Raw genomic sequence first — 20,776 nt, forward strand, 5'->3', positions numbered from 1 at the left:
CTTCTGACACTGTCCTCCTTCTCTACTGACACTGTCCTCTTCTCTACTGACACTGTCCTCTTCTCTACTGACACTGTCCTCTTCTCTACTGACACTGTCCTCCTTCTTCTCTTCTGACACTGTCCTCTTCTCTTATGACACTGTCCTCTTCTCTACTGACACTGTCCTCCTTCTCTACTGACACTGTCCTCTTCTCTACTGACACTGTCCTCTTCTCTTCTGACACTGTCCTTCTTCTCTTCTGACACTGTCCTCTTCTCTACTGACACTATCCTCCTTCTCTACTGACACTGCCCTCCTTCTCTACTGACACTGCCCTCTTCTCTTCTGACACTGTCCTCTTCTCTTCTGACACTGTCCTCTTCTCTTCTGACGCTGTCCTCCTTCTCTTCAGACACTGTCCTCCTTCTCTACTGACACTGTCCTCTTCTCTCCTGACACTGTCCTCCTTCTCTACTGACACTGTCCTCCTTCTCTTCTGACACTGTCCTCTTCTCTTCTGACACTGTCCTCTTCTCTTCTGACACTGTCCTCTTCTCTTCTGACGCTGTCCTCCTTCTCTTCAGACACTGTCCTCCTTCTCTACTGACACTGTCCTCTTCTCTCCTGACACTGTCCTCTTCTCTACTGACACTGTCCTCCTTCTCTTCTGACACTGTCCTCTTCTCTACTGACACTGTCCTCCTTCTCTTCTGACACTGTCCTCTTCTCTTCTGACACTGTCCTCTTCTCTCCTGACACTGTCCTCCTTCTCTACTGACACTGTCCTCCTTCTCTACTGACACTGTCCTCCTTCTCTTTTGACACTGTCCTCCTTCTCTTCTGATACTGTCCTCTTCTCTCCTGACAATGTCCTCCTTCTCTTCTGACACTGTCCTCCTTCTCTACTGACACTGTCCTCTTCTCTTCTGACACTCTCCTCTTCTCTCCTGACACTGCCCTCCTTCTCTTCTGACACTGTCCTCCTTCTCTACTGACACTGTCCTCCTTCTCTTCTGACACTGTCCTCCTTCTCTACTGACACCGTCCTCCTTCTCTACTGACACTGTCCTCCTTCTCTACTGACACTGTCCTCTTCTCTACTGACACTGTCCTCCTTCTCTTCTGACACTGTCCTCCTTCTCTTCTGACACTGTCCTCCTTCTCTACTGACAATGTCCTCCTTCTCTTCTGACACTGTCCTCTTCTCTACTGACACTGTCCTCCTTCTCTACTGACAATGTCCTCCTTCTCTTCTGACACTGTCCTCCTTCTCTTCTGACACTGTCCTCCTTCTTCTCTTCTGACACTGTCCTCTTCTCTTATGACACTGTCCTCTTCTCTACTGACACTGTCCTCTTCTCTACTGACACTGTCCTCCTTCTCTTCTGACACTGTCCTCCTTCTCTACTGACACTGTCCTCTTCTCTACTGACACTGTCCTCTTCTCTACTGACACTGTCCTCTTCTCTACTGACACTGTCCTCCTTCTTCTCTTCTGACACTGTCCTCTTCTCTTATGACACTGTCCTCTTCTCTACTGACACTGTCCTCCTTCTCTACTGACACTGTCCTCTTCTCTACTGACACTGTCCTCTTCTCTTCTGACACTGTCCTTCTTCTCTTCTGACACTGTCCTCTTCTCTACTGACACTATCCTCCTTCTCTACTGACACTGCCCTCCTTCTCTACTGACACTGCCCTCTTCTCTTCTGACACTGTCCTCTTCTCTTCTGACACTGTCCTCTTCTCTTCTGACACTGTCCTCTTCTCTTCTGACGCTGTCCTCCTTCTCTTCAGACACTGTCCTCCTTCTCTACTGACACTGTCCTCTTCTCTCCTGACACTGTCCTCCTTCTCTACTGACACTGTCCTCCTTCTCTTCTGACACTGTCCTCTTCTCTTCTGACACTGTCCTCTTCTCTTCTGACACTGTCCTCTTCTCTTCTGACGCTGTCCTCCTTCTCTTCAGACACTGTCCTCCTTCTCTACTGACACTGTCCTCTTCTCTCCTGACACTGTCCTCTTCTCTACTGACACTGTCCTCCTTCTCTTCTGACACTGTCCTCTTCTCTACTGACACTGTCCTCCTTCTCTACTGACACTGTCCTCTTCTCTACTGACACTGTCCTCTTCTCTACTGACACTGTCCTCCTTCTCTTCTGACACTGTCCTCCTTCTCTTCTGACACTGTCCTCTTCTCTACTGACACTGTCCTCCTTCTCTACTGACACTGTCCTCCTTCTCTTCTGACACTGTCCTCTTCTCTACTGACACTGTCCTCCTTCTCTACTGACACTGTCCTCCTTCTCTTCTGACACTGTCCTCTTCTCTACTGACACTGTCCTCTTCTCTTCTCTTCTGACACTGTCCTCTTCTCTTCTGACACAGTCCACTGCTCTACTGACACCGTCCATGTTTTAATACATTGTAACCACTTGAAGACTAGGCCTTTTCTGACAGATTTTGTTTACATGTAAAAATCTGTATTTTTTGCTAGGAAAAAAAAATATATTTTATATATATATATATATATATATATATATATATATATATATATATATATATATATTTTTTTTTTTTTACCACTTCCCATTCCAGCCATAGTTATATGACGTCCGCAGGAGGGATCTCCCATCCTATGTCCACCGTGCACCTGCGATTGCCCGTTAACAGAGCAGGACCGTGGATCTGTGTGTATAAACATACAGGAGACCGATGGTGTGTTCCCAGTACAGAGGAACACCGATCGGTCTCCTCCCCTTGTGAGTCCCCTCCCCCCACAGTTCGAATCACACCCTAGGTAACACAATTAACCCCATGATTGCTCCCTAGTGTTAACCCCTTCGCTGCCAGTGACATTTATACAGTAATCAATGTATTTGTATAGCACTGATCGCTGTATAAATGTGAATGGTCCCAAAATAGTGTCAAAATTGTCCGATATGTCCGCCGCAATGCCGCAATGTGGGATATTGCAAGCAGGCTGCCATTTTTCTAGCCGACGTGCGCCCACATTAGGGACTGCACTATCACCTAGTCTTTTCTCATCCAAACAATGCCAACCCACCTGGCTCTCCTATCCTGGAAGTTACCCTTGTAATACAAAAGTCTGTAGGTACTGTAATTTGTGTCTTTTGGGTAAAACGTTTGTTGTCACAGCCACAGATGAAGAGTTCATTGTACAGCAATGGGATCTAAGTTAATGGTGGATTAACGGGAGGTGGTAACAAGGAGGTATCTGTGTTGAAGTATGTTTGACCCCAAGCCGGTGTTGCGAGGCTGGGGATAGTTAAGTATTAACGGTGATACCCAATCTGAATGTGATTATTGGATGCCTCCCAAGACCGGCAACCTATATATTATTACGGGTGCTGGATTATCGATTGTTTCTGTTGAAAATGTTAATTGTTCATTTGTTAATAAATGGCCAACGGGCCAATTTTGTCCAGATCGGTGTCATTGTCATTTGTCTATAGCATATGTGTGGGAGGTTCAGGTCAGTATGTATTGCAGTTATACATCTGGGATACCCTAGCCAAGGCATGAACCACCTAAAATTATTATTTAATTTTTTGGTAGATGATTTGGTAGAGATTTAAACTACCTGACATAGGACCTTGCTGGTGAGATCTGAGTTGCTAAGTTGCCATCTGCTGTGCCCTTTATAAGTGGTTCCCTACTAGCAATTTCTATTTTGGAGAATGTCACAGGAGGAGCTGAAACCCACAAAGGCGGGTGGCAGGGGTGTTGGTACAACCTGGCCTTAAACTCTTTTTTTTGTTTTGTTTTTGTAAAATCTTTATCACTTTTTCAAAACAAAAAAAAAAAAAATACAAACATTCCCAATATAAGACATGAGAACCATGAGTTACAGAAAAAATCCCAAGGCATGCCATCTAAATGAAAGGATGTACTTACTAAATATGCAAAACAACACTGAAAGCATGCGTTAAATTAACAGCCATAGGGAATGCATAGGAAAAGGGTGAGGGAAGAGGGGATAGGTATGGCCCTCAACTCTTATGCCCCGTACACACGATCGGACATTGATCGGACATTCCGACAACAAAATCCATGGATTTTTTCCGACGGATTTTGGCTCAAACTTGTCTTGCATACACACGGCCGCACAAAGTTGTCGGAAAATCCGATCGTTCTGAACGCGGTGACGTAAAACACATACGTTGGGACTATAAATGAGGCAGTGGCCAATAGCTTTCGTCTCTTAATTTATTCTGAGCATTGTGCGTCGGATTTGTGTACACACGATCGGAATTTCCAACAACGGATTTTGTTGTCGGAAAATTTTATAGCAAGCTCTCAAACTTTGTGTGTCGGAAATTCCGATGGAAAATGTGTGATGGAGCCTACACACGGTCGGAATTTCCGACAACAAGGTCCTATCACACATTTGCCGTCAGAAAATCCGACCGTGTGTACGGGGCATTAGGCTGCATTCACACAACAGCGTTTTGAATTGTGGGCAGATTTCCCGCAAATTCTGCCTGCGACTTGACAGCACCGAGGTGTGAATGACAAAACGCGGGACTCGCATTCGAGATGCCATTCATGTGAATGACACCTCAAATCGCGGTGCGGGTATGCCGCGACGGACAAGCAATAAATCGTGCTGCAATCGCGGCAACCTTCATCACGGGGCGCATGCCGCCCAAAAATAGTTCGGGAGCTACTTTTGGGCGACATGCGCCCCGCGATTGCAGCAGGATTTATCGCGTGACTGTCGCGGCACACCCGCACCACGATTTGAGGTTTCATTCAAAGGAATGCGAGTCCCGCATTTTGCCCTTCACACCTCGGCGCTGTCAAATCGCGGGCAGATTCAGGGAAAATCTGCCCGCGATTCAAAACACTGTAGTGTGAATGCAGCCTTATACTGAATGCTCCAGGTCTCATAATTCCTGTATTGTGTAGATTAGAGTTGATTCACTATTTAGAGGTCTATTGTGATTCGTCAATGCATGTGCAGTAACACGCATTACTGTACGCATTTATATGCAGGTGACACAAGTCGGGGACAGTAATGAAGAAGAAGGTGACACAAGTGGGGGAGGGTATGTAAGGAGAAACCCTCTAAAGGTGGGACTATATCGGCACCGAATAAACGTCAATTAGATAAAAATATCATAACTCGGTTGCTATTTGGACATCCTGTATGCAGGCTGCCTCTGCAATCTGGTGAACCACATTCTTCCAGAGCTCATACGTCCCTCCTCAATTGCCATATTTCCTGGCTGTCTTTACTAGACTTTACAAGATCCTTGTATATTTGAAGAAAAAAAGTCCCCCCCCCCCCCGGTACTATGGGACTTTAAGGGCGAACTTTTGAAAACACAATGTTTTGAAAACATAGAAAAATGTATTGTTTTATAAAACAGTGTAACGGTTTGGAACAACACCATACATAAAATGGTACATATAGTATGAGAAAAACACTTCTCCTATAGCCAGAAGCGTTTTGGGAATTTCGGGGTGAATCCCTTCTTCAGGAGCACGGGGGAGATAATAGTTGGAGATACTCTGGAACAGAAAAAACAAAGTCCAGAATTCAAGAATAAATCACAGCAGATGTTGTGTCAAAATATGGAACATCACAACCAAAGAGCATGCACATACCAGTACCATATTCATGAAATCGAATATTTATAAAAAATTGTTGGAGCTGAATGGGTGGAAAGACACATATCCAGAATGGAATGGGGAACCAAATGAATGAAAGATCCTCTAGGCTCAGGAAGTCCCTCACAAGGATCCCCAAAGTAGGTCTCCACAGCCAACTCGCGAAATCCAACATGGGACTGGAATTGTAGGAATATCAATCCTACAAAGAAAGGTAAGTTTCTTATAGGATTTTTTTTCTCATTGTTATATCTTTTTATAAGAAACTTACCTTTCTTTGTAGGATTGATATTCCTACAATTCCACTCCCATGTTGGATTTCGCGAGCTGGATGTAGAGACCTACTTTGGGGATCCTTGTGAGGGACTTCCCGAGCCCAGAGGATCTTTCATTTATTTGTTTCCCCTTTCCATTCTGGATATGTGTCTTTCCACCTGCTCAGCTCCATCTTAACAATTTGTTATAAATATTCGATTTCATGAATATGGCACTGGTATGTGCATGCTCTTTGGTTGTGATGTTCCATATTTTGACACAACATCTGCTGTGATTTATTCTCGAATTCTGGACTTTGTTTTTTCTATTCCAGAGTATCTCCAACTATTATTTCCTCCGTTCCCCTGAAGAAGGGATTCACCCCGAAATTCCCGAAACGCGTCAGCTAACGCGTTTCGCACTTATGCTAAGTGCTTACTCATAGCTAATAATAATGAGAATGAGACCACATATATACTATCTATTATGAATCATGTGACTGTGTAATAATGCCCAGGTCCACACCAGCTGTGATCCGGCTCTGGGAAGTGTATACACCTGTCCATGAGTAGCAAATACTGAAATACAAAATTCCTCTAAAAATGTGGTATATATGTGTAAGCAACGGAGTAATGAAAAATAAAAATGAAGTGAAATAAATATAAAAATAGTGAGATTAATGAGATTGTTATAGATGATGAAAAATTGACTACGTGAAACAGAAGTGAAATCCCCGTATAAACAGAGGATATCACCTTGTGTGTAAGATTGATACATTGTGAAATAAATTTGTAATTAAAAAAGAAAAAGGTGTAAAGATGATTAGTAGGTGTATAAACGTGTCATCATGTCACAAGAGATACACGGGAGTTGTAAACAGTGTATCAATAAACTGTGAAGTGTGTGTATATATATAAACACTATATAAAAATGTATATGAATATAGGTGACACAAACATGTATTTTATAATTTGTGAATAAAAACCATAGTTGTGCAGAAAAGGAAGGAAGGATATAAACATGTGTGCTCTTCCCATTTCTTAGAACGAAAGCCTATATGTTTGTATGAACGTATATATGTATATCCACATATAGACCACACAAATGTATGGTCTCGAATCCCCATGGTCTGTAGACATGTAGTCACTCTCCTAAAAGGGAGGGAACAAATAAGCAAATACATGTATTAATGGAAAGAATTAATTAAATGCGCATAGTAAAATATGAAGAAGACTTAAAATATGTCTTTCTGTGTGTATATGAAGGAAAAAGGAGGGATGGGGAAAGGGGGGAGGGGAGGGGGGGAGGGGAATAAAATCTTGAATGCAATAGATGTGAATAAATATAAAACCACATTTGTGCAAAACAACTCTACATTCAACTGTATATACATAAGAATTCATCCACAGACGAAAAAATGGAGTGTTTAAATACACAAAAAAGATATATATATATATATATATATATAAACCGTGCTTATTAGGACGGTGACATTCTGTAAGTTGTAAAAAGGAGATGTACAATAAAATGTATATACTGAGCTAGATGTATATTAATAAACTCTATGGTGACTCAGACTGTACAAAAAGCTTTACAAAACAATTAAACAGAGAAACGTATGTGTCCTAAGTCAAAATAACAAACCATGGGTGTGCCATGAAACATATGTTCATTGATTGTACTAATCAGACTTAAAAGGCAAGCTCCATGGAGTGAAACGAAGAACTCTCTTTAGGTTACTCGTCACGCTATGTAAAAGGGGATAATTGATAATATCTATAAAGACCCTGAAGCACTCAAAGCCGTTCATGATTATGTTAAACTTTGTCGTAAAGCTATCCCTGTATATGGATGTGTAGATATAAGCGCAACCACACCGACAAGTTATCAGAATAAAGCAGCGTCCAACACAAGGTATATATGAAAACCAGTGATAATAGAGACCAAGTGGAAACATCATTGTGTCCATAGACAGAGCGATCTGTAAGGATATTGAAAAGACAAAGCAGGACAATGGATGAATGTTAAATCGGGGACAAAAAAAAAAAAAGAGAGATAGGACGAAATAACCATCTATTGATCATAGTGTAGACGCCTCTTATAAAACCCCAAAACATTTGGAACCATTTGTGGCTGTATTAAGCTGTGTCAAATATCAAGACTGTCTTTATATACGAGTGTATTAGTATGAAAATAGCCACATCAACGTGTGACCGGAGTAAAGCAACATCCAACACAGGGTATGTATAAGACTAGTAACAGCAAAGACCAAGTGGAAATATCGCTGTGTCCATAGACACAGCGATATGTGAAGATTTTAAGGAAACAAAACTGGACAAAACAATGAATATAAAGAGTGGGCAGAAACAGAACGGGATGGCTACCCATTAATCATAATCATAGGAAACATCCCATTCAGAGTTCAAACCTAAAGGAATTCTAGTGTTCAAAGAAAAAATCTAGAAAACCTCGCGTTTACATAGTAGATAGAATCTTTCTCCCCTTCTAATGGGTGTAACGATTTTCTCGACACCCTGGATAAAAAAGCTAGATACATCTTTTTGGTGTACGAAAATCCAGTGTTTGGCCACATTCGTTAACTTGTCTCTCTCTATATCATACAAGTGGTCATGTAATCGGTCCTTTAGACGTCGTGTTGTGCGGCCGACATACTGGATTTGACATTTATCACAAGTGATGACGTACACCAAAAATTGTGTGTTACAATTGATGAAGGAGGAGACATTGAATGTTCTACCATTGGTACATGAATATGTATTTTTACCCATCTTAATGTGACAACAGTAATTACAACCCCTCCTCCCACATTTGAAGTTCCCTGTTAAACTCAGCCAATTGGATTTGTGCTGTCTGCTTGAAAATAAGCTAGGTGAAAGGGAATTTCCCAAGGTGGGTGCTCTCCGTGAAACTACCTTGATGCCTTTAGAAAGAACTTTGCTGTAGACCGGGTCATTAAAAAGGATTGGAATGTACCTATTTATGATATTCTTTATCTTATTGAACTCCGAACTGAACGGTGCAGAAAAAACTGGGATGCTCATTGAAGTATTACTAAGAGGACCCTTAGATGTGTATTTGTTCCTTTTGTTTGATTTCTCCTTTAAAAGTAGGTGTCTAGGAATGGTATTAACAGTATTTAGTGTTTTTGTGATTAAAGAATCCGGATCCTTGAAGCTCTGTATCATGTCATTAGTTTCTATCTAAAAGTTTTCAGGTGTGCTACACAGGCGTTTTAACCTGAGGAATTGTCCATACGGTACCCCTCTTATAGTGTGTCTGGGGTGTGCAGAATCTGCTCTTAGTACAGTGTTCCCCGCAGTGGGTTTCCTAAATAGGCTGGTGTGGACCACTTCCCCTGTTCCTGTTAGCCTTACATCCAGAAATACTCTACTGTAAATATCTAAAGCACCTGTGAATCTTAAATTAAGATCGTTGTCATTAAAGTAAGAGAGCCAAACGTTAATGTCGGCATTCTCATTGGTTGTGATGAATAGGAGATCGTCAATGAACCGACAAAAGAACACTGTATCTAAGCGGCGGGGGCTATCGCATCCAAAGGTGCGAGACCTCTCCCACCAACCCATAAATAGGTTGGCTAATGAGGGCGAAAATTTGGCCCCCATGGAGGCCCCGAATCTTTGGAGGCAATAGCCCCCTTCAAACATGAAATAGTTATGGGTCAAGAGATATTCAAGAGCCTGTAAAATGAAATCTTGGAGTACTAACGAAAATTTACCAGACTTTTTCAAAAACCAAGCAACTACTTGGAGACCCAAGTGATGTGGGATGCTAGAATACAAACTGGTAACATCGCAAGTAATCCACCTGTAGTTATTCTTCCACTTAAAGCCTTGAAGTTTACCCAGCAATTGCTTAGTGTCTCTTAACTAGCCCGGTAGATCTACAGTTAAAGGCTGCAATTGAGAATCAACCCATTCACCCAATCTTTCGTTTAATGAACCTATGCCAGCAACAATCGGTCGGCCTGTAAGGGGATTGAGTCCCTTATGGACCTTAGGTAAATGATGAAATATTGGCATGATAGGGTGTTCAGGGATGAATAACTCTTTGTCTCTTTAGGAAAAAAGGCCAACTTGTACTGCTCTGTCAAGGAGAGCGGACAATTTGGTCTTAAAAGATGAGGTGGGGTTGCATGGAAGTGTTTGGTACGTGTGTGTGTCAGACAATTGGCGTAACGCTTCCTGTTTGTATGTTTCCGCGTCTAACACCACTACAGTGCCGCCTTTGTCCGCGTTCTTAATAACAATGCTATCATCTGTTGTCAATGTTTGTCAATGTTTTAAGTGCTAATCGTTCATCTAGAGTTAAATTGTCCAGCATAGGTCGGTTCATTGACGATCTCCTATTCATCACATCCGATGAGAATGCCGACATTAACGTTTGGCTCTCTTACTTTAATGACAACGATCTTAACTTAAGATTCACAGGTGCTATAGATATTAACAGTAGAGTATTTCTGGATGTAAGGCTAACAGGAACAGGGGAAGTGGTCCACACCAGCCTATTTAGAAAACCCACTGCGGGGAACACTGTACTAAGAGCAGATTCTGCACACCCCAGACACACTATAAGAGGGGTACCGTATGGACAATTCCTCAGGTTAAAACGCCTGTGTAGCACACCTGAAAACTTTCACATAGAAGCTAATGACAAGATACAGAGCTTCAAGGATCGCGGGTATCCGGATTCTTTAATCACAAAAGCACTAAATACTGTTAATACCATTCCTAGACACCTACTTTTAAAGGAGAAATCACACAAAAGGAACAAATACACATCTAAGGGTCCTCTTAGTAATACTTCAATGAGCATCCCAGTTTTTTCTACACCGTTCAGTTCGGAGTTCAATAAGATAAAGAATATCATAAATAGGTACATTCCAATCCTTTTTAATGACCCGGTCTACAGCAAAGTTCTTTCTAAAGGCATCAAGGTAGTTTGACGGAGAGCACCCACCTTGGGAAATTCCCTTTCACCTAGCTTATTTTCGAGCAGACAGCACAAATCCAATTGGCTGAGTTTAACAGGGAACTTCAAATGTGGGAGGAGGGGTTGTAATTACTGTTGTCACATTAAGATGGGTAAAAATACATATTCATGTACCAATGGTAGAACATTCAATGTCTCCTCCTTCATCAATTGTAACACACAATTTTTGGTGTACGTCATCACTTGTGATAAATGTCAAATCCAGTATGTCGGCCGCACAACACGACGTCTAAAGGACCGATTACATGACCACTTGTATGATATAGAGAAAGACAAGTTAACAAATGTGGCCAAACACTGGATTTTCGTACACCAAAAAAATGTATCTAGCCTTTTTATCCAGGGTGTCGAGAAAATCGTTACACCCATTAGAGGGGGAGAAAGATTCTATCTACTATGTAAACGCAAGGTTTTCTGGATTTCTTCTTTGAACACTAGAATTCCTTTAGGTTTGAACTCTGAATGGGATGTTTCCTATTATTATGATTAATGGGTAGCCATCCCGTTCTGTTTCTGTTTCTGCCCACTCTTTATATTCATTGTTTTGTCCAGTTTTGTTTCCTTAAAATCTTCACATATCGCTGTGTCTATGGACACAGCGATATTTCCACTTGGTCTTTGCTGTTACTAGTCTTATACATACCCTGTGTTGGATGTTGCTTTACTCCGGTCACACGTTGATGTGGCTATTTTCATACTAATACACTCGTATATAAAGACAGTCTTGATAATTGACACAGCTTAATATAGCCACAAATGGTTCCAAATGTTTTGGGGTTTTATAAGAAGCTTCTACACTACGATCAATAGATGGTTAATTCGTCCTATCTCTTTTGTTTTTTTTTGTCCCCGATGTAACATCCATCCGTTGTCCTGGTTTGTCTTTTCAATATCCTTACAGATCGCTCTGTCTATGGACACAACGATGTTTCCACTTGGTCTCTATTATCACTGGTTTTCATATATACCTTGTGTTGGACGCTGCTTTATTCTGATAACTTGTCGGTGTGGTTGCGCTTATATCTACACATCCATATACAGAGATAGCTTTAGGACAAAGTTTAACATAATCATGAACGGCTTTGAGTGCTTCAGGGTCTTTATAGATATTATCAATTATCCCCTTTTACATAGCGTGACGAGTAACCTAAAGAGAGTTCTTCGTTTTACTCCATGGAGCTTGCCTTTTAAGTCTGATTAGTACAATCAATGAACATATGTTTCATGGCACACCCATGGTTTGTTATTTTGACTTAGGACACATACGTTTCTCTGTTTAATTGTTTTGTAAAGCTTTTTGTATAGTCTGAGTCACCATAGAGTTTATTAATATACATCTAGCTCAGTAGATACATCTTTTTGTACATCTCCTTTTTATAACTTACAGAACGTCACCGTCCTAATAAGCACAGTTTTCATATATATATCTTTTTTGTGTATTTAAACACTCCATTTTTTCGTCTGTGGATGAATTCATATGTATATACAGTTGAATGTAGAGTTGTTTTGCACAAATGTGGCTTTATATTTATTCACATCTATTGCATTCAAGATTTTATTTACCATGCATGGATATGCTTATACATGTAATTAGTGAAAGTTTCCACCCCCCCCCCCCTCCCCCCTTTCCCCATCCCTCCTTTTTCCTTTATATACGCACAGAAAGACATATTTTAAGTCTTCTTCATATTTACTATGCACATTTAATTAATTCTTTCCATTAATACATGTATTTGCTTATTTGTTTCCTCCCTTTTAGGAGACAGGCTACATGTCTACAGACCATGGGGATTCGAGACCATACATTTGTGTGGTCTATATGTGGATATACATATATACGTTCATACAAACATATAGGCTTTCGTTCTAAGAAATGGGAAGAGCACACATGTTTATATCCTTCTTTCCTTTTCTGCACAGCTATGGTTTTTATTCACAAATTATAAAATACATGTTTGTGTCACATATATTCATATCCATTTTTATATAGTGTTTATATATATACACACACTTCACAGTTTATTGATACACTGTTTACAACTCCCGTGTATCTCTTGTGACATGATGACACGTTTATACACCTACTAATCATCTTTACACCTTTTTCTTTTTTAATTACAAATTTATTTCACAATGTATCAATCTTACACACAAGGTGATATCCTCTGTTTATACGGGGATTTCACTTCTGTTTCACGTAGTCAATTTTTCATCATCTATAATTATCTCATTAATCTCACTATTTTTATATTTATTCCACTTTATTGTTATTTTTTATTACTCCGTTGCTTACACATATATACCACATTTTTAGAGGAATCTTGTATTTCAGTATTTGCTACTCATGGACAGGTGTATACACTTCCCAGAGCCGGATCACAGCTGGTGTGGACCTGGGCATTATTGCACAGTCACATGATTCATAATAGATAGTATATATGTGGTCTCATTCTCATTAGCTAAGAGTAAGCACTTAGCATAAGTGCAAAACGCGTTAGCTGATTGCCTGTACTTTTTTGCCATGGTATCCTGTATGATCCTGATTTTACAATAAATACTTTGGGATAATATCTTCCCAGTGTGCGGCTGTCCGGATTTTTTCATCTACCTATAGCCAGATCTACTCTTTAAGTGTAGGAGGGGGACAGTAATGAAGGAGGAGGTGACACAAGCAGGGGACAGTACTGAAGAAGGAGAAGGTGACATAATTGGGGGACAGTAATGAAGAAGGAGAAGGTGACACAAGTGGGAGACAGTAATGAAGAAGAAGGTGACACAAGTGGGAGACAGTAATGAAGAAGAAGGTGACACAAGTGGGAGACAGTAATGAAGAAGAAGGTGACACAAGTGGGAGACAGTAATGAAGAAGAAGGTGACACAAGTGGGAGACATTAATGAAGAAGAAGGTGACACAAGTGGGAGACAGTAATGAAGAAGGAGAAGGTGACACAAGTGGGAGACAGTAATGAAGAAGGAGAAGGTGACACAAGTGGGAGACAGTAATGAAGAAGAAGGTGACACAAGTGGGAGACAGTAATGAAGAAGAAGGTGACACAAGTGGGAGACAGTAATGAAGAAGAAGGTGACACACGTGGGGGACAGTAATGAAGGAGAAGGTGACACAAGTGGGGGACAGTAATGAAGAAGAAGGTGACACACGTGGGGGACAGTAATGAAGAAGAAGGTGACACAAGTGGGAGACAGTAATGAAGAAGAAGGTGACACAAGTGGGGGACAGTAATGAAGAAAAAGGTGACACAAGTGGGAGACAGTAATGAAGAAGGAGGAGGTGACACAAGTGGGAGACAGTAATGAAGAAGAAGGTGACACAAGTGGGAGACAGTAATGAAGAAGAAGGTGACACAAGTGGGAGACAGTAATGAAGAAGAAGGTGACACAAGTGGGAGACAGTAATGAAGAAGAAGGTGACACAAGTGGGAGACAGTAATGAAGAAGAAGGTGACACACGTGGGGGACAGTAATGAAGGAGAAGGTGACACAAGTGGGGGACAGTAATGAAGAATAAGGTGACACACGTGGGGGACAGTAATGAAGAAGATGACACAAGCAGGAGACAGTAATGAAGAAGGTGACACAACAGAACTTTTTTTTTGGTGGTATTCGATCACCACTGTTTGCAATATAGATGGAAAAAGACAGAAAAACAATATTTTTTACATTCTCCTATAAAACATATCCAATAACAAAAGAGATGATCAGACACTGCAGACATGGCACAAGAGATGATCAGACACTGCGGACATAGCACAAGAAATGACCAGACACTGCGGACATGCCATGAGAGATGATCAGAGACTGCGGACATGGCACAAGAGACGTTCAGTGACTGCGGACATAGCACAAGAGATTATCAGAGACTGCGGACATGGCACAAGAGGCGTTCAGAGACTGCGGACATGGCACAAGAGATGATCAGAGACTGCAGACATGACACAAGAGATGATCAGACACTGCAGACATGGCACAAGAGATGATCAGAGACTGCGGACATGGCACAAGAGACAATCAGAGACTGCGGACATGGCACAAGAGACGATCAGACACTGCGGACATGGCACAAGAGATGATCAGACACTGCGGACATGGCACAAGAGACGATCAGAGACTGCGGACATGGCACAAGAGACGATCAGAGACTGCGGACATGGCACAAGAGACGATCAGACACTGCGGACATGGCACAAGAGATGATCAGACACTGCGGACATGGCACAAGAGACGATCAGAGACTGCGGACATGGCACAAGAGACAATCGGACACTGCGGAAATGGCACAAGAGGCATTCAATGACTGCGGACATGGCACAAGAGATGATCAGAGACTGCGGACATGGCACAAGAGATGATCAGAGACCGAGGACATGGCACAATATATGATCAGAGACTGCGGACATGGCACAATATATGATCAGAGACTGCAGACATGGCACAATATATGATCAGAGACTGCGGACATGGCATAATATATGATCAGAGACTGCGGACATGGCACAATATATGATCAGAGACTGCGGACATGGCACAATATATGATCAGAGACTGCGGACACGGCACAGGAGACATTCAGAGACTGTGGACATGGCACAAGAGATGATCAGAGACTGTGGGCAGATCATGTTTCTCTAGAGAGCAGGGCCAGTACAATATTATACACAGCCAGTCAGACTCAGACATCATAAAGCTAAAAGCAGCATTGATCTTGCTTGCCCTACTTTCTATCTGTGCTGTGCCAATGCCACTTGCACCCCTCCTGTGCCTTTTGCTGGCCCTTGGCCCTCCCCCTAGTCTCACTCGGCTCCTCCCCTGAGCTTCCCCTCATCTCACACCACTTTAGTTCAGCCGCAGTTGTCTCTGGGAGATATTTGTACAATTTTAGTGTTTGGGCCTACATACAGTTTAATTTGTTTGTCTGTTACTTGAAGTCTATATAAAACGATATGTTCATCGAAGACTAGGGTCACCTATGTACAACTTGCCAGAGAGATGTCCAGAACTGTAAGGTTTTATTTTTGTTCACAAGCATTACAAACATTTCTCCTGTGGACCCTAGATACAGTGATACAGTGCCTTGAAAAAGTATTCACACCCCTTGAAATCTTCCACATTTTGTCATGTTACAACCAAAAACGTAAATGTATTTTATTGGGATTTTATGTGATAGACCAACACAAAGTGGCACATAATAGTGAAGTGGCAGGAAAATGATAAATGGTTTTCAAATTTTTTTTACAAATAAATATGTGAAAAGTGTGGTGTGCATTCGTATTCAGCCCCCTTTACTCTGATACCCCCAACTAAAATATAGTGGAACCAATTTCCCTCAGAAGTCACCTAATTAGTACATAAAGTCCACCTGTGTGTAATTTAGTTTCATAATAAATACAGCTGTTCCGTAAAGCCCTCAGAGGCTTGCTAGAGAACCTTAGTGAACAAACAGCATCATAAAGGCCAAGGAACACACCAGACAGGTCAGGGATAAAGTTGTGGAGAAGTTTAAAGCAGGCTTAGATTAGAAAAAAAAATATCCCAAGCTTTGAATACCTCACGGAGCTCTGTTCAATCCATCATCCGAAAATGGAGAAGAGTATGGCACAAATGCAAACCTACCAAGACATGACCGTCCACCTAAACTGACCGGCCGGGCAAGGAGAGCATTAATCAGAGAAGCAGCCCAGAGGCCCATGGGAACTCTGGAGGAGCTGCAGAGATCCACAGCTCAGGGGGGAGAATCTGTCCACAGGACAACTATTAGTTGTGCACTCCACAAATCTGGCCTTTATGGAAGAGTGGCAAGAAGAAAGACATTTTTGAAAGAAAGCCATATAAAATCCTGTTTGCAGGTTGCAAGAAGCCATGCGGGGGACACAGCAAACATGTGGAAGAAGGTGCTCTGGTCAGATGAGACCAAAATCAAACTTTTTGGCCTAAAAGCAAAATGCTATGTGTGGAGGAAAACTAACACTGTACATCACCCTGAACACACCATCCCCACCGTGAAACATGGTGGCGGCAACATCATGTTGTGGGGATGCTTTTCTTTAACAGGGACAGGGAAGCTGGTAAGAGTTGATGGGAAGAAGGATGGAGCCAAACACTGTTAGAGGAGAAGTCCAGTCTGAACTCGTTTGGCTGGGCTTCTCCTATGGATCACAGGAGTGAAATTTGTTTTGCACTCCTGCGACCCCTTTTCAGCAGAGCGCTGGCTAAAGTCCGCTCTCTGCTGATGTCACAGAAATCAGTCAAGGCACAGCGTCGCTCTGACAATGGAAGTCTAGATCCGCCAGGTGCCTGGACTGATACTCATCTCAGCCTCTCAGTGAGCCTCTCAGAGCCTGAGATGGCCACTCACCGCTCCCCTCCACAGCTCAGCTCTCCAATGAGCGAGGAGGAGCAGAGCGGAGAGCTGCTGATTGACAGTTGTGAGAACCGAGCCATCGGTGGTGTTCAATCGCTCGCTTCTCAGTGCAGAGGCTCCGGGGGACAGATGCAGAATCGGACCGATGCTGGATCCACTGAGATAAGTATAAACCTGTAAAAAATTATTCCTATTCTCTTTTAAAGTCTGCAAAAGACTTGAGACTGGGGAGGAGGTTCACCTTCCAGCAGGACAACGGCCCTAAACATACAGCCAGAGCTACAATGGAATGGTTTAGATCAAATCATATTCATGTGTTAGAATGGCCCAGTCAAAGTCCAGACCTACTATAAATCCAATTGAAAATCTGTGGCAAGACTTGAAAATTGTTGTTCACAGACGCTCTCCATTCAATCTGACAGAGCTTGAGCTATGTTTCAAAGAAGAATGGGCAAAAATATCACTCTCTAGATGTGCAAAGCTGGTAGAGACATCCCCAAAAAGACTTGCAGCTGTAATTGCAGCAAAAGACGGTTCTAGAAAGTATTGATTCAGGGGGGCTGAATACAAATACATGTCACACTTTTCATATATTTATGTAGCACCCTTGTTCTAAACAGGGCTGCTAGTACATTTACAGTAGTTGTGCTAGGTGGTAACTAAGCCTGGCTAATCTGTAGCCTTGATCAAATGGTTTTCTCCTAAGCTTGAGTTTAACTGTGATTTTTCTCTCCTGTCAATAGATGGCACTGTTGCCGTTGGCATCAGAATGGGTATTTTTTGTGATAGACCAACAGGTTATGAGTGAACATGCTTTCCTCAACCAATCAGCAGGAGTTTCTTTGGCCGCTGAGGCTGCTGGGATAGTCTATTTATTTGGAGAGAGTCAAGTGATCGGGGTTCTTTCCACCAAGGCTGCGGCCTGGGTGGGTGTGTGTGGAGCAGCAGCAGAGGTGTAGGCCTGAAGTCTGATGCCTAACCACGTGTAAAGAGGAGGTTCGTCCTGAGGGGAGCCTGATTGTTTCCAGGAGGCATTGGAGAGAAAGTTGCCAGAGGGACAACCACTCTTGTTGCCAGAGGCAAGTGTAAAGGGATGGAGTTTTGAAGGAGTACCAGAGCAGACGCTTCATCAGCCGGGGACTGTGAAGTAAGTGGGAAAGCTTCAGGAGAGAACTCATCCAAGAAGTCCAGTGGGTAGCTGTGAGTTTGAGGAACCCAGCGGGTAGCTATGGGTGAAGCTTGAAGAGTCCAGCAGGTAGCTGTGAGTGAAGCTCGAGGTTCTACAGTTGGATACTGTGAGTAAAGTTGTTGCTATAGGAGACAGTAGTTTATACGAAATACAGATTGCTGCATTGAACTTAAAGGCCCTTTTTCTGTATTGCTGTCTGCCTAGTTCTTTTTTTGTCCAAGCTGCCAAGTTGCTATTGCATTTGCCTAAGGCTGTCCTGTGCCCTAACCCTCTCTCCCCTTTCCTGTTTAGAGAAATAAAACTTTGTTCATTTTTAAAAGTGACTGGTGCCCATCTTTCCATCTAGCACTAAACCCACCATGCCTAGTAACCTGCACCCTGAGGAGGAATGTTAGCCCTCCCTGACTCTGGGGGTCACCGCCAGGCCTCTGGAGGTCGGGGAGAGAGCTACATTTATTTGTAAAACATTTTGAAAACCACTTATTTTCTTTCCACTTCACAATTATGTTCCACTTTGTGTTGATCTATCACAAAAAATCTCAATAAAATACATTTACATTTGTGGTTGTAGCATAATAAAATGTGGAAAATTTCAAGTATGAATACTTTTTCAAGGCGCTGTAACAGCTGTGAAAACTGTGTGTAAAATCAAATATAAATTTATGAGATTTCCCTCCCACACTCACCTTTGGAAAGAGATTGTAAAGACTCTCAGTGACATTTTTGGTTCGTTTTTCTACCGCGTAATGAATGGTATGACCCATCGCAGTGTTCTCCTGTGTCACAATCATTGAGTAGGAGGCATTGCAACACGTCTGGAAGTTTCTCCTAAACAGAAGGTGAAAATAAGATAAAAAATCCTGAGAGATACAATCATCGAACTTACAGGTTCCGCTGTCTGTGTTGTGAGTGTATATTTGAAAGTGAACTTGTTGAAGCAGCCCTATGAGATCGGCCATGTGTGCTGAGATCTTTTTCAAGAGAGCAAGCTTCAGGATTGTACTCTTCCTTCAAGCGTTTGTAGCATTTGCTGTGGTAGGCCCCAGACAGGCTTCTGGGCCCACCCACATGCCGCAGCGACGCGGGCCTCCGGAACGGAGGACCATGAGGTGGTACTCTAACACATACCCGTCGGCCAGGAGGGCCAGCAGGTGGCTGAAAACAAACCCCAAAATATGGCGTCAGTCCCATAAATACCCTCTCCCAGAATGCAACTCGGAGGACCACCTCCACCAAGTTGTCCCCGGGACAGAGGAGCACTCATACGCTTCAACACGTTGCTTTTCCAACACCAGCCCATGGTGACAACGACACCCACTGGCACAGTGTGGAATCACATGCAACTCAGCCAAGCTGGAACAGAGGCAAATCTAACTTCCTCTAACAAGTGACCCACTAGATTTACCTATCAGCGGTAGATCAAAAATCTACCAGCGCTACATCTCTATACAGCCATCCCACATTCACTGGGTTTTGAAGCTTGCCGACGTTTATTAATAAATAAAAAAAATATGATTCCACTCAGATTTTGTTTGTTTTGGAGCTGCTGAGGCTAGTTTTAGAGGAAAACTTTTTCTTATTCAAAGATACTTATTATTTACAGCTTGCCAGGGCAGCGATGGGTTCTAATGTCAACCCCCCCTCCCCCCCAATATGCCAATGCGTTCATTAATATGTTGGAGCATGCATTCATCTGTAATTGTAAATTATTTGAAGATAACTGTATATGTACAGGTTCATTGATGACGCCTTTGCCATATGGGTGGTTCATTGATGATGCCTTTGTCATATAGGTGGTTCATTGATGACGCCTTTGCCATAAGGGTGGGGGACCTTGATTCATTATTATTAAAGGCTTGCCGGAGCATCAATGGGTTTTAATGTCGCCCCCCCATATGCCAATGCTTTCATGGATATGTTGGAGCATGCATTCATCTATAATTGTAAATTATTTGAAGATAACTGTATATGTACAGGTTCATTGATGACGCCTTTGCCACATGGGTGGTTCATTGATGATGCCTTTGCCATATGGGTGGTTCATTGACGCCTTTGCCATATGGGTGGGAGACCTTGATTCATTATTATTACAGCTTGCCAGAGCAGCGATGGGTTCTAATGTTGCCTCCCCCCCAATATGCCAATGCGTTCATGGATATGTTGGAGCATGCAATCATCTATAATTGTAAATTGTTTGAAGATAACTGTATATGTACAGGTTCATTGATGACGCCTTTGCCATATGGGTGGTTCGTTCATGACGCCTTTGCCATATGGGTGGGCGACCTTGAATCATTATTATTATT

General features: G+C 42.3%; 1 pseudogene; it reads right to left on the minus strand.

Moving 5' to 3' along the window:
* LOC141134846 (alpha-2,8-sialyltransferase 8F-like) overlaps positions 1–20,776 on the minus strand; it is a 64,322-nt pseudogene that overhangs the window by 20,273 nt on the left and 23,273 nt on the right.

Source organism: Aquarana catesbeiana, linkage group LG03, assembly GCF_042186555.1.
Source record: "Aquarana catesbeiana isolate 2022-GZ linkage group LG03, ASM4218655v1, whole genome shotgun sequence".
Taxonomy (NCBI): Eukaryota; Metazoa; Chordata; class Amphibia; order Anura; family Ranidae; genus Aquarana; species Aquarana catesbeiana.